At 39.0% G+C, this 15,032-nt stretch overlaps 1 long non-coding RNA gene across 1 annotated transcript in view; it reads left to right on the plus strand.

The window, feature by feature from the left end:
• LOC124620886 overlaps nucleotides 1–15,032 on the plus strand; it is a 135,709-nt gene that overhangs the window by 40,102 nt on the left and 80,575 nt on the right. The window contains exon 2 of the long non-coding RNA XR_006980403.1: nucleotides 7,215–7,303. This is a non-coding gene — a long non-coding RNA (uncharacterized LOC124620886). The remainder of the gene's footprint in view (nucleotides 1–7,214; nucleotides 7,304–15,032) is intronic.

Raw genomic sequence — 15,032 nt, forward strand, 5'->3', positions numbered from 1 at the left:
CTAGGCAGATGCACTGACTGCTATTTCATCTGAACACAGTTGTTGCCCCAACTATAAGGACTTCCCTAGTATGCCTTCTGACATTTCCAAAAGAACAGAAGCACATATATAAAGATGATGACAACCAGTAATTCCTTTAGTGGCAGACACACACCAAATAAAGATTATGACAACCAGTAATTCCTTCAATGCAGACACGCACCAAGATCAAACTCTTATGGGAATTGGCAAGATGCTGCGAGTAATGAGACTAATGAGCAGGGTGAACTAAAGCAATAATGTGTGGTATAAGTTGAGAATGTGGTTTTGACGGGAAAGGTGGTATGGTAGTCCGTATGGGTGTAGTGACCTTTGTGACCGGATGGCGTAGCAGTCAGCGCATCTGCCTAGTAATTGTGAGACCTGGGTTCGCATCCTGGTCTGGCACAAATTTTCAACTTGGCCCACTGATATAAATCAATGCCCATTGGCAGCATGTGTGTGTGAGGTGTGCTCGCTTGTGCGAATATGTGTGCAATTTTCTTTTCTGAAGATGCTTTGGCATCTTCAGAAAAGAAAATTGCACACATATTCGCACAAGCGAGCACACCTCACACACACATGACTGCTATCTCTGGCCACTCTGACCAGAATGCAACTGAAACACATTGAATGGGAGCAACAGTGTGGAGTGAGACAGGGAAGGAGGAGGGATAGCAGGGTACTGGTGGTGAAAGAGGAATCAGCACTGCGTGGTGGAGTGTGCAAGAACTAGAAGTGGCAGAACAGGATTGTCAGCACAGCATCAGGAGGGAGAGAAGCTGGGAGGGAATGGGCAGCTGAAAGGAGGGGAGGAGAGAGAATGGAAAAAACTGATGGGTGCACTGGCAGAGAGCAGCGCACAAAGAGGGTGATTGGAAGCAAATTGTCAGAAGGTGGCAGGACAGAAGGGGTGGAAACAGTTGGGTAGAAGGTGTGGGGCAGTAGGTTACTGTAGGTTGAGGCAAGGATGATTTAGGGAGTGGAGAATGTGTTGTAAGGATAAGAGCCATTGAAATCAAGCATGTTGTGTTCAGCTGCATGTTGTGCCACAGGGTTTTCCATTTTACTCTTGGTCACAGTTTTATGGTAGCCATTCATCCTGGTGGACAGCTGGTCGGTAGTCATACCAGTATAAAAAGCTGACAAGAAACCCTTAATTGCGAGATCACTTTCAAAGTTTCTGCTTAAAGTTATGACAGCAAAAATATTAGCTGCAAATGATTCAGCATGTGCATCAGGAGGCCAACTGTAAATGAGTGTCCAGGTTGTGCATAGATCAACTTTCTATGGGATGTGTAATGTAAGGAAATGTGATGTAAACCATTAACTTGCACAATGAACAAATAGTGCACTACAATGATCACAATGGTTCGCTCCATCAAGATTGAAGGCAAATTCCTTGGGAGCTACAAATCATGCAGGACATTCAGCTCGGTATCCGCTCTTAATGAATGCATATAGAATCATATTGGTATAACGGGGTGATGAGAACTAATGGAATGTGATGGCATGCAACTGAATTCAAAATACCCTGTCTTGGGGCATATCATGAAATTGGTTATCTTTTAAGGTGTAGCTGCAGATTTATTTATTTAGCTTATGGCATGCACATTACATTGGAAATAGCATAAAAGAGAACATACATTGTTAAAATATAGGATACAAACATAATAAAATAATCTAAATTGAACATTGGCACGTAACAATAAATGTAAAATTGTATTACAAAACAATAAGATTGTATAAAGTTCAGATTCCAGTATTTTCAGCAATCACAATTCCACACTTCGGTTTTGCAGCCACTCCACAGCTTGTCGTGTTGCCCTCAGGAAGTCGTCATCAGTGCTGGTGAACGCCCTCAGTGGATGTTTGCTGCTGATGTGGTGGATGGTTTGTTCTTTGGCACCACAGTCCCACCCAGGGGGTACCAAGTTCCATCTGTACATTGACGATCCGCATCAGTCATGACCTGTCCGTATTCTGTCCTATGTTACCCAGGTTTTCCTTGGTAGGTAGAAGCCCACTGGATGATTGGGAGTCTCAAACAAAGTATGCCATCTTGGATCGGCTCTGTTTCTCCAGTCTGTTCACCAGATTTCAACGCCATTGTAGTTTTGGCTCAGAAGTTGCTGTGCAGTTTTCACAGGAGGATTTCTGAATTTGAGTCTTCTAAATACAGTAAAAGTCCTGGTGGATTGGAAGGGCTGTATTACTGGAAATCTTTTTAAACTCTCTTTTGAATATGTTGCATCATCGTATGTAAGGTGGCTCGATGTTACTGAGGACTGGTGGCCAGTAGAGTGGAATGGTTTTAATAGCTCCAGCAATTATTCTCATCATCTGATTTACCACCACATCTACTTTTCCCACATGCAGGCTGTTTAGCCACACCAGTGCACAATATTCAGCTGTTGAGTAGACCAAGCTAAGAGCGGTGGTACAGAGTGTCTCTGCACCAGCTCCCCAGGTCGTTCCCGCTGATTTGTGGATGATGTTGTTTTGGGATTTCAGTTTTGCGGCCAGGTTTGATAGGTGTTTTTTTTTTTTTTTTTTTATAAGAAAGAGTGTGATCTAATGTTACACCTAGATATTTTGAATGGGAATTGTAAGGAAGTGCAGTACCATTCAGAGTTATCTGTAGAGGTGTTCTAGCCAACCTATCATTTAGGTGGAAGCATGAGGTCTCTATTTTAAGTGCACTTGGGATTAGTCACCATTTCCTGAAGTATTCAGCCATCAATTCCAGATGTTGGTGAGAGTATGTTCAAGAGCAGTCATATTAGTATGTTGGCATGCAAGAGTGATGTCATCTGCATAAATAAATTTTCTGGATGCGGTAGTTGGTAGTTTGGCTACATAGAGATTGAACAGCAGAGGCGCAAGCACTGATCCTGGGGGGAGACCATTACCCAGGAGTTTTGATTTCCTGAAAGAGCCACCCCTTGGGCTGCAGATGCTGTGATTGTATGTCTTATAGACACAGAAAAAACAAACATCCAGAGGCTGAATTTGTCCACTGGTTCCAGGTGATGTGAACTGCAATGTCACACACTTTTCAGGAGGGATAGTTTAACATTACTGATGTCAATACGGACATCATGCACATTATTTACTAACAGTTCACTTATTTCCTTCCAACCCTCTAATCATCTCAATTTCCTTTTACAATCGCAGTTCGTAGGGTCTCACAAACATTCACGTTCACGACAAAAATTTCTCAGCTTTAATGCTATCTTCATATTCCACTCCTTAGTCAAGCACTTTCAAATGCAATAAATACACACTGGTACATACAGCAAATTGCTACTGAATCAACGAACATTCGACCCGGCATCCACACTAGAAGAGGGGGTTCCAAGGCCATCCAACCTCCAACACTTCATGTTACCGTTGGCAGTCCGAACTGCAACCAAGGTTGGTTCTGAATTACTGCCCATACATGCTAAGCAGATCTCAGCCAACAAAGCAGTTGGTTATTGGTAGATGGTCTAGTGTGTACACTACACGTCTTTACATGTAAAAGTACTGCCTATTAGTGACACAGGAAATTTGTACTGAACTGGAACACTGATTTCCCGCTTATCACAAGCGATTGCCTTAATCACTTTGGCTATCTGTGCATGGGGCCCGAATATGCAGATTGCTGTTTACTAAACCTCAAATGTTTTTGCTAAAGGTATGACTTCTTCCAAAGTTGTAAGCAGAAGTTTTAATGCTTCGCAATGGACTTGCCCATCGAGTGTAGAACCTATTAAGTATCATTTTACAGAACTCCATTCTAGGACCTTGGAATGTTCACATCTGCATACCTATGTGTACATCTAAATCCATACTCTGCCAACCACCGTGAAATGCATGACAGAAGGTACATCCCATTGTACCAGCTGTTAGGGTTTCTCCCCGTTCCATTCATGTATGGAGTGGAGATGGGCAAAGCTTCTACATCAATTTGAAGCATCTTAAGGTAGCATTGGTCTTTCTCCACAATTTTTACGCCCACACTTCCCTCTGTTACCAGTTTGAAGTTTTGCTGGGTGCCTCAAGATGTGTCGCATCAACCAATACCTTCTTGTACTGAAATTATGCCATAAATTTCATGTTCCCTCCATTTGATTCAGTACCTCATCATTAGTTATAAAATTTTCATAATTGTCCTGCAGCATCAAAAATAGCTTGTTCACAAAGTGAGTAAAAAAAAAAAAACAATTACATGTTTCTTTGATTACTCTCTACAGTTGTGGTGTTCTTTTTTCCTAGAAGTTTATGTTTTTTGGTAGTTGAGGAAACCATAACAGCAGCAACAAGCCTTGTTCTTAACCTTTCCTTTGTTGATTGGAAACTTTTTATACCTGGGATTCACAGTCATGTAGAACTTCATAAAAGACATCATATTTATGCCAGTGACTGCAACACTTCCCTTATTTCACAATTGCAATTTCGGCCTTAGGCCATTATCAAGTGCAGGTTTTGTGGCTTTAAGCCATGTCAAAATGAGCTGACACATTTATATGTCGTCGTCATTATATGAAATACATTCGTGACGCTGTTACATATTGCGAGCACACATACCCTAAGTGTCATAAAACAACATAGTCTGTAGACACTCATGTTCGTTAGCCCATCACTAGTCACTTATCAATTATTATTATTTACTAGTAATGCCAATGACATATAAATGTGTCAGCTCATTTTAAGTTGACATGGCTTAAATCCGCAAAAATCTGCACTTTATAATGGCCTAAGGCCGAAATTGCAATCGTGAAATAAAGAAAGTGTTACAGTCACTAGCATAAATATGATGTTTTTTTGTTGATTGTGTTTTCTGATAGGTACCAAGGAATGTGCAAGTTAAAATGTGAAGGGGAATCATCCTGTTTGAGCAAGTGCTGAATGGCTCATGTCTTAGAAATCAGACGCCTTCTCTTTCTCTCTCTCTCTCTCTCTCTTTCTCTTATTTTTAAAAATTTTTAAAAATAAAAGATGAATATACTTCCCAGCTGCTTAGTGTGTGTGCTAAATAAACAAATTTTTAGTGTGTAACAGAAACATTCCTCAAACACGTGGCACTTTCCTGTGTAGTTCGTCCTTACTTGGTCCTGTGTACTTTTGTCCCATGGTGGAATGCTGCCTTATTGGTGAACACTAATCTCTCAGGAAATCGCCCAGCTTTTTACAGATTCTGCTTTTCAGTTCAGAAGTAATATTTAGGCTTGAGTGAGTGAATAACTATAAAACTATGAGAGTCACAGGGCAAGACTATTGTTTTAGAAGATAGTTGAAAAGTTACCTCAAGTCATCAGTTAAATTGGGAAAAACATTGCATCTTTCTTCAGGACAATCCAGCGACATTACATAGTGTGTCAATCTATTGATTATTTAAAATTCTTGAGGCTTTCAGGGCCACTGATTGCATGTTACGTTTGTTTGACAGAGAAAAACATTGAATTAATGCTTCATTTCCTGTATGTAGCTGAATCACCTAAAATCTTTTCTTTGTTCCCATATGTCAAACAAAAAATGCATGGACAGCAATTTTACATCACCATGAGAAGCTCTTCAATCCTTCCACACCCTTGTTTTCAATGTACATACATCAGAGCAGAAAAAGTGGTTCAAATGCAGACAAAAGTGAATAACTTTCAAAGGCAAGAACCTTGAGAAGAAACAAAATTATTTGTACAAAATATCTGCTTATTTCATTATTTTTGTAAAAACTCAAATACCAGCCATTGTACATGTGTTATTCAATAATGAATGCTGTGAAAAATTTAATGATACAACTGAGAACACAAAAATGTTTTTCTTCCCTGGACCTTTCATCTATTTGGTAAATGCAGTACTTTGCCACTACAATGTGTAAAATGTTAGTTTTAGTACACCTGAAGCAAATCTTTCTTTCTCCTAATTACCATGTCTCAGTTTTGTGGTGAAAAACTTACATTTAGGTTAATGCTACCACAGGCATATAACCTGCAGTACCTTTCTAATGATTATTAAAAACTACAGGGTAAACTACAGGCTTTGTAACTTTTCAGAGAATTTTATTTTTTGTAGCAGTGACATTATGAGATTAAATACCTTTTCGAAGGCATGCTGTGATACAAAATGGATACTGAATGCATAAGTACGCATGCTGCTGCTTTGCAAGCAAAAGGAGGAAGAAGTCAGTTTCAGAAGCTGTTAAACAGTACATAGTCAAATGGTTGTAAATAAAAGACCTGCTGTGCTGTGGGCTAGGCATTATCAAAGACCTGACTTCAACTTTTTGAATTTGGCAACTGATGCATAATTACAGCATTATGTGACATTACTGTGTCAGGTGGTGAGTGATTGAAGACATACTAAACTGTATTCAGCAGGCAACAAAAGTCACAGGGGCCCAACTGAACACTAACTGTGTAACTGATCATCTAACTATCACTTAGTAATTTTCCAATGACTCATATACTCATAGTTTAAGATTTATGTTTCTGTTTTAAAATGTGTTTTACTTTCACCGTACTTTCTCAGAATATGACATTCAGAAGGTTTCAGTACCCAAAATTCCCCAATTTCCCTAGCTGTCAGCTGTCTTGACCTCATTTAATGTGATCCCAATTTCTCCTGCAAAGCTTGCAGCTCATTATTCCATATGCACACAGAGCTTTCTAAATCACCTCATTGGTAATAAATATGGAGTTGTCGAATTTCGTGTACTTTGTGTGTAGTTTTGATTCTTATTACATTTGTATTAAAGCTGTTAAGTGGTCTGGTTTCTATCTTAGTGAGCTACTGATAAGCTGTCTTTATTTTTAAAATGTTTTTGCTCATTTTTCAACATTCTCACACTAATGATGTTTTAATTAAGCCATGTACTACCTGTGTACCAGTGCTGAAATAACAGTTTACCTGGTACTCGAACTATTATTGTAATCTCCACAGCTTTGTCATCATTTGGAATTATACTTTTTACAGTTTCTGTGGTTGTAAGGAAGTCAGTTATTTTTCTAACACTCTTTAAACAAATATGCCTTGCATTAGGGAGTATTTTCACTTCAAATTTGTCATTCTCATCATCATGCACTGATTAATTGCTTGATTATGTCACAATACATTTTACATACAAATTTCATCTAAGTTTTGACTGTGAAACAAGTTTAGAAGACTAGACTCAAGTTGTTAACATACTCATGAAAATTTAATTTATTTTACAGGACCAAAGTTTAATGCTGTTAATTATAACATGCTAAGAGATTCAAGACTGTTTTCTACAGTGACATTATTGAAGCATCTGGCACATCTTGTGAGTGATATTTGTTTACAACAAAAGATTTGCATGCAAAATTTTAATGATTTTTCCAATATTTTGTGAAATAATGAGTTGTGAGAAATATTATAAACTGCTTTATTTGTTAAAAGAGACATGAAGTATGTCCGTTTTGGAATTTTACACCCCAGTATTAATAAACAGTCTGTTGCTTGTTATTTATTGCAAATTGTAGTAACTGTTTTCAAGTGACGTACTTGTGGCCTTTGCAGTAACATTAGAAAAATAGATAAATAAATTGCCAGTTTTCGACATTTTCATCACCTCAAAACACGAAGGAAGAACAGGAACGATAGTTAAAATCCACATATTGGCGTATTACATGTCTTAAATATCTCCTGTGAGATAGAGCCAAAAAATGTAATTTAAAAAAATATAAATTTATGTTTTTAGAGAAGATGCATTGAATGGATGGGCAGCAGGGAGTAACATTAATAATTTTCACATCCATGGTCAGTTGCAAAGAACAATGAGTGCATGTTTTTGGACACATTTTGGATCCTTGAAAGATTGTTGCACTGGGAGCTGTATGAGTCTCTGAGTGGTAAGGAGACAGAGAAAAAGTTCTCTCTCGCTTAGATGAATGGAGAGGAGACACATGTTATGAATGCGGATTTTAAAGAGAACCTGTTGGAAGAGTAAATAGGCAGTCCTTAGAGGAGATGAACGGGAAGATAATACCCAGAGACCAAAACCATAGTAAGGAAATAAAAAGTATTGAAAATGGCAATGCAGCTTAGTTAAATTGAGTAATCACGGACAAGTTAAATTGAGTAATCATGAACGATTGGCATGCAGTCATATGAAAGAAAAAATAAAGGGAGTTTGGGAAAGAAGGTAATGGCAAATAATGTGTAAACGAAAAAGTGAGATGAGTGAGAAGGAAAATGGAGAGAGTTAAGGGAGACATTACAAGGAGAATAATGTGTAATGTCAGCAAGGACTATTAAGAAAATTTCTGATAGAAACTGCGCCTGGAATACTTGTCCGTCACTAAGACATTCTCTGCTACACAGACAGAAGTGAAAAGTGTTTCCCCATGAAGCAAGATTCCAGTACTTATCAAACTTTTGTGGAGATGTTCATTACATAATGGGTGTAAAAGACAAAATTCATATAATGGACATTGAACTTCTAATACCATTCAGAAGTGATGTCCATCTGAGGATCGATTCCCTCAGGCATAAATTCACTCTTGTATTCATGGTGGCATTGAAGTAGATCAGTTGTCAAAATTTTACGATTGAATTCATTGAACACATTGCGCATTGCTCTCCTCATCTTGGTTTAGTTCAGCTTTTGTTTGCCAACTAGTTTTTAACTTTGCTTAAATTTGAGACAAATATCTCTTTCCTTTTGTACCCACTTCTAACCCTTTTGAGCAGTCTTACAGCATGATTTTTTGTCACATTAGTGCTGTTCTTGCCTCAGTGTGTTTTGATGTGTACATGCACTTTCTCCATCATCAAAAACACTGCTGTTTTCATCAGCTTCTGGTACATCAGTTGCATTGGCATAGAGTTCATCATCACATGAATCACTAAGATCATTTTCTTCCAAAAATGCTAAATTTTCACAGTTCCTTCTTTGTGTGAGTCACGTGCTGTTACTGAGATCACAGAATGTGCACTAAATGGTTGTAAGCTCAAATTGTGAGCTAAAATTCATGAATATACCATTAATGTCATCTGATGATTTGGTCATGGTACTACTACAGAAAGCAGCAAGTTTCAGAAGATGTATCGATAGAGCTGTAGCACTGTATCCATCGTTGTAGTGCAATAAAGAAAACTGCCAAGACAGCTGTAGTTATCATCGTAGGTGAATGGGTTAAAGTCTGATCATTGGCTTATGAATCAATGAATTTTTCCTAATAGTAACTGAAAATACATGAAGAAAATTGACCATGAAAAGTAGATCCATTAGACTCACTTAGTCAGACATTGCATACTGTAACAGCACTCACCATGTTAAATCAACTTGTGCTGCCCCCCTTTGACAGTGACACTTCTCTCATGGTAAACTTCTCTCATGGATCTTAATTTTCCTTTTGGGTCAATGGATCTCTCAGTGTATACCTCTATCTTTTCCAGAATTTTGTAGTGAAGGCATCAAGGAATGATTACCTCAATTGGTTGAAAATTATGTTGTGTCAAGCAGGAAACAATATTGTGCTGTCTCCACAGCTACGTGCTTCAGTTCTTAAAAGCAGGGTCTGAGTCCTCACAGAAATTATTTAGCAGAGAGTCATCAACTTCGCCCCTCATCTTTTGCTCATGGGTTCTAAGTGGTATAGTAAGTAGTCTCTGCTTTATTCTGGTCCTCTTCGCTGTTTGTTACTAGTGCTGTTGCCCCAGACAGCTTTTGAGAAAGCAGCTTTCCCCAGTTTGCAGAGGTGGTAAAGATCAATGAGCAGTTGGGATTTTAATAATGATTATCTATTTAGTCCACAGTGTAAGGCATTGGAAATATTTCTATTTGGAGTGGATCTTTGAATGATATGGAGACTGAGGGAGATAAGGGGGACAGGTCATAAAAAAAGGAAAGAATAGCAGGTTTAAAAGAGAAAATAGATGTATCCAGAGGTTATACGTTCAAAATATGTAGCTGAGGGCAAGCATTAGTAACGTAAAATATTACTAAAGAAGAGTACATGACTAGGAAAACTTACCTAAAGTACACACGAACTACACAATTCTAAGCAAATTTACACGAGCTATAAAAACACTGGTGATCTGCTATGTGGAGAATGTTGGCAGAAATTCGCTTAACTGAGAGAGTAGTGAACCATGAGAAACAGATTAAGGGGGTAAAGGGGCAGTCATGATGGAATATTACCACGCCACTGGTGCTGTTCGTCTGTGGCCATAGCGTGACATGTCACACTAACCGTGCAAATGAAGCGGCGTGTGTATGTGAGATACATTGCCGAATTCTAGTCAAATTAAATTGCTACTAAATGGATGATGGCAACTGCCTATAGAAGAACACATCTGTGGTAGGGACGAGGCTGCATCTGTTGGCCAGCATCAGAGCAGCAGTTGAACAGGGGCTGAGGTGGTGGGGCCCGACCTTTTATGGCTTTGTGGCTTCACATGTGCCTCCCTCCAGTCATGTCCTGACTCAAAACAATAGGGTTGTTGCCAGCTTATATGGAAGGGCAAGTGCCAAAGCCTGCGTGCTGTATGTAGGTAACTAGTCACATATTTAGGCAGCAGAAGTTAGACATTCTGGCTCATTCCCCAGTCAGAAAAGTGGTCCACTGTGTTTCTACGCTGCCATAGGAGAAAGAAGGAAGCATTTAAAAATTGAAGAATTTTTAATGATTGCCTCCATTTTGAGTAAATTAATGACATCTTAAACATATAAAATTCTTTAATAATCCAGATTGCAATATTTTGACAATCATTGATTGCTGGTTTTGAGTGAGCTGTCAGCTGTCTTCAGATCTGAAATGTTACAGAAAACTGCACATAAAGGGGAAAATAGTGTAAAGCACATTGTCAAATTTAACAAGAGGTAAAAGAAGGCAAATACATATCGGTTAATAAAATCATTGCACTGTCTATAATCACTAGTTCAGATGAAGACACATTGCCATCAAAATAATTCATTTTGCGCATGAAAGCGAGCCACAGGAAAAATTTTGCACATTACGAATTGATGAAACATTATACAAGTAGTACCTAAAAGATTTAACTACCCCAAGTAATAATATAAATGACATAATATGCCATTACGCAAGCTTAAGAAAACAACCCTTGCTTATTCAGATACATAAGAACGTTAAAACTACTGTACAGTAGCATTGTACCACCTAATAACATTCAGAACAATGGACAGACTTGCAGCTGTAACACTGAACCGTCAATAACAGTGATGTGTGCCCAATTCAGATGTGTTCTGGCTCACAGGAAATCTACATGTCGATAGGTGGCACTGTGGTAAACATATTTTAAATAGTGCATATTATGTTTATAATACAAATATTAAGTGACATTAAGTGGAGTATAGTAATTACAGATAAAACTAGAAAACAGATAACTTCTTAACTGAAACAGTGAAGAACTTAAAGGTATTATGCACTCATTTTATATGAGGACCAAGATGCTGGTAGATGGCACACAAGTTTATATAACTGAGAGTCTAAATGAAGTTTTGTGATGATATTATTTATAGACAATTTCCTACTGAACATAAAATCTGAACAGCGAACTGCTCCATTAATAACAAAAAATAGAAAAACATAAATTGATTTAAAGTAAAGAGTGATTGTAAGATCCTTATTGTATGATGTTAATACTAAGGAAAATGGAGTAAAAGACATGGGAGATGTGTAAGCATGTATATAACAAACACAGACATCCAGCAATGGAAAATTCTGGATGGAATGTAACAATATAACGAAAAGGATAGTTGCTACTCACCATATAGCGGAGATGCTGAGTCGACTGTAGAAAGACTGTAGGAGAGTTAGCTTTCGGCAAACAAGGCCTTTGTCAAAAGCGACATCATACACACATGCACACACTCATGCAAATGTAACTTGCACACACATGACCACTCAAGAGTCTGGCTCTAGCTGCCAGAGACTTATCATGTGTGTGTGAGTTGCATTTGCGTAAGTGTGTGTGTGTGTGTGTGTGTTTGTGTGTGTACCTTTTCCGCTTTTGACAGTGGTCTTGTTGGCCGAAACCTAACTGTCCAACAGTCTTTTTGTTGTGCCTTCCTGCTACTCAGGATCTCCGCTATCCTTTTCGTTATATTATGAAATACAGACATCCATACAACAAACAATGTTCAATCAATGGACAATTTGTGGTACAGAGTCTAGCTATCTCTTACATAGTGTATTCAATAGGTAATCCTTAGTACATAGTCTAAGTATGCCGTTATCAACACGTATCCATATGCTTAACCTAATTGATTCAGTAAATCATATAAAATCAGTGAATGAATTTTGAATAAAAATCATTACATCCTTATAACATTGAAAATCAGTGAATGTTATAATACGTCTGTAGATTTAGGATGAAAACGGCCACAACCAAAATCCTTTTTCATAGTTTGGCTTCTTATTATTTTAGGAATAATTATAATAATGCCTCTTTTTTCTTGGAATTTTTATTAGTGGGTTAAATCGTAATTCAGTGTTAAAGGAGGTATATAAAAAATGTTATGTTAAAATAAATCAGTACACCGGTCAGTTGTTCATTATCAAAGGGTCTTGAATCTGTAATCAGATAGCATGATTTTTTGTTATTACTATATCTTTGTTTTTTGTCTGAGGGCTAAGGTGGGTGCACAAGTGCATGTGCCAACATTTGACACAACAAACTGTAAAACAGATCACAAAAATGTCAAATCACCAAAAAGTAATGACTCTTCTGGCTGTGATGGTACCTCAGCCATATTACTAAAATCTTGTACTGACTTGGCAGCAGTCCCTCCTGAGTAACCTTTGTAATTGGTCAAGGTGTATTTTGGAAAAGACTTCATTATGTGGTAAAAACACTCTTATAAAAATGTAGCTGAGTAGCTCGGTATGGGCTTTTGTTAAAGTTTCGAGAACATACCTTCACCGAAGAGTCAAGCAGTATATTGCTCCCTCGTACGTATATCTCACGAAGAGACCATGAGGATAAAATCAGAGAGATTAGAGCCCACACAGAAGCGTACCGACAATCCTTCTTTCCACGAACAATACGAGACTGGAATAGAAGGGAGAACCGATAGAGGTACTCAGGGTACCCTCCGCCACACGCCGTCAGGTGGCTTGCGGAGTATGGATGTAGATGTAGATGTAGAGAAAATAAGTGATTTCTAATTATAGACTCATCTCCATCATTCTATATCTATACTCTGCAAAGCACTGTGAAGGGCATGGCAAAGGGTACATCCCAGTGTTTCTTCCTGTTCCATTCACGGATGGACTCCAAGAAGAATGATTGTTTGAATGGCTCTTTGCATGCTGTAATTATTCTAATCTTATCCTCATGATTCGTATGTGAATGATACATAGGGGGTTGTAGTATATTTCTGCAGCTATCATTTAAAGCTGATTCTTCAAATATTTGTTTTGTAAAAAAAAATTGCCTTTTCTTTTTGCGCTGTAATTTCTATCTTTCAGACATGTTTCACCCTTTTTTATTCTAAGGCATTTACAGTGGGATAATTTGTTGACATCTGCATCTTCTCTCATCTGGTCTGGAGATTGTACTGCCTCCTCATTTCCAAACTGTAAGCACATTTTTATATTTCAAACTTTTTACTTCACACTGTTCACCATGATTGTCTTTATTTTTGTGGTGTTCACTACGTTTCCTTATGAGAAAAGATAACTAGTGGCAAAAGAGTAATAGTGCACCAACCCTACCAATAAAACTCAGCCACAGACATTACTGAACCTTGGCTAACCCAGTTCACTCCCCCATCCAACCGTGATCGTGATCCCCCCCCCCCCTCCCCCCCCCCCCCTCCCCCCCCCCCCCCCCCCCGTTTAATTCCAGAATTTCTTAATCTCAAACATTGCCTCCCATCATTCCCCAAATCCCTAAACATGCAAACTAAGCCTACATATGGGGAAAGAACCACAGTCCACCATCTAAGCCGGCCGGAGTGGCCGAGCGGTTCTAGGCGCTGCAGTCTGGAACTGCGCGACTGCTACGGTTGCAGGTTTGAATCCTGCCTCGGGCATGGATGTTTGTGATGTCCTTAGGTTAGTTAGGTTAAAGTAGTTCTAAGTTCTAGGGGACTGATGACCTCAGAAGTTAAGTCCCATAGTGCTCAGAGCCATTTGAACCATTTTTCCACCATCTAAAAACTGATCCTGACCTTATAGTCGTAGCGGCAGACAAAGGCTCCACCAGTGCTATTTTGAACTGCAAGGATTACCTGGCGGACGGACTGCACCAGCTGTCAGATACTTCCGCCAACAAACCTTGCCATAGTGACCCAATTCCAGTAATCCAGCAGGATCTCCAGTCACTACTCAAATCCTTAGGCCCATCCCGGAACCTCTCCCTGGAGTTCATCTCTCTCCTCACCTCTACCATTCACTGCGCTCCTGCCTTCTACATGCTCCCTAAAGTCTATAAACATAACCACCCAGCACACCTCATTGTGGCTGGTTTCTGTGCCCCCACAGAGAGAATCTCTGCTCTTGTAGACCAACGCTGTCAAACTATTATCCAGAACCTACTCTCTTATATAAAAGGTAGAAACCATTTCCTCCACCAATTCTCCACAGGTCCTGTACCTGCTCATCACTATTGATGCCACCTCCCTGTACACTAATATTTCTAATGCCCATGGCCATACTGCTATTGAACACCACCTTTCCCAATGCCTGATGGATTCCAAACTAACAACCTCCTTCCTATTCACCATGACCAACTATACTGTCATCCACAATTACTTCTCCTTTGAAGGTATTACCTACAAACAAATCTGAGTTATGGCTATGGGCACCTACATGGCACCATCCTATGATCAACCTATTCATGGACCATCTAGAGGAATCTTTCCTAAAAACGCACAATCCTAAACCCCTCACATGGTTCAGATTCATTGATGACATCCTCCAGAACCTCAACAACTTCTCCCACATTGCTTTACCTGGTCCTACTCAACCCAACAAGCTACCTTCCTAGATGTTGACCTCCACCTCAAAGATGGCTACATCAGTACCTCCATCCATATCAGA

This window comes from Schistocerca americana, chromosome 1 (assembly GCF_021461395.2).
Source record: "Schistocerca americana isolate TAMUIC-IGC-003095 chromosome 1, iqSchAmer2.1, whole genome shotgun sequence".
Taxonomy (NCBI): domain Eukaryota; kingdom Metazoa; phylum Arthropoda; class Insecta; order Orthoptera; family Acrididae; genus Schistocerca; species Schistocerca americana.